This window comes from Rhinichthys klamathensis, unplaced genomic scaffold (genome assembly GCF_029890125.1).
Source record: "Rhinichthys klamathensis goyatoka isolate OS25496 unplaced genomic scaffold, OSU_Roscu_1.1 h1tg000032l_1, whole genome shotgun sequence".
NCBI lineage: Eukaryota > Metazoa > Chordata > Actinopteri > Cypriniformes > Leuciscidae > Rhinichthys > Rhinichthys klamathensis.
Window position 1 is genome coordinate 811,598 of NW_026606581.1, and position 854 is coordinate 812,451.

The window sequence follows — 854 nt, forward strand, 5'->3', positions numbered from 1 at the left end:
GCAGCGCTTATCGAGACATATTGCGTGATATAAGCAAGAAAGCTCTTCCAATGAACTTATCTGAATCATGAAACCTATATAGGCTACTAGAAGCAGTTTTCTAGACACCTTGGAAAAGAGGCATAAATGTAATAAACGTCTTCAACAGGCCATCTGCATTGTGTCTATACAGACCTCAGAGACCGAACCGATGCCAAACAACCCTTAATCACGCCAGATGAGAGCCTGGGACGTGTAAATATTGGATCAGTTATGCAACAAATTAGCTTTTGTGGCAGGAAATGGTTTAAAGTTGCAAACAAGCAGTCTTTAACCATTTGGTGACTGATGTGATGGCCATCTTAGTAGAGTAAGCAACTGCAATAAAAACATATGAATATGAGGTTTCAAATACATCTTAACTAGCTGTGGTCTCCAGTGTCTTTGTGGCTGAGAAAACAAACTCAGTATTAGCAGTATGTAAGAAATAGTGTATGATGCTGCACAATGCAGGTCTATGTAATATTATATTAGACATAAAACAGCAAAAAACCAAACAAACACACAAGAAAAACGCGTATATCATTACCTGAATCAACAGTGACTTCTGCCAAGTCACCTACATTGACTTTCTCACCGTCTTTGTTTCCCTTTGAATTGTGTAGAATTGTTTGAAAAGCATTCGACCCGGTTCACCACCCATATACTTTCCCTGATTAGTTACTCTGTAGTCCCTGATATGTGATGCCACAGTTCTGTTGTGGTGTCAGACAATACAATTATAAAACATATATGGACCTTTTATATGAAATATATCATCTTGCACGTAACATCTTAAAGCCATATATATATATATATATTTTTTTTAAAGCAAG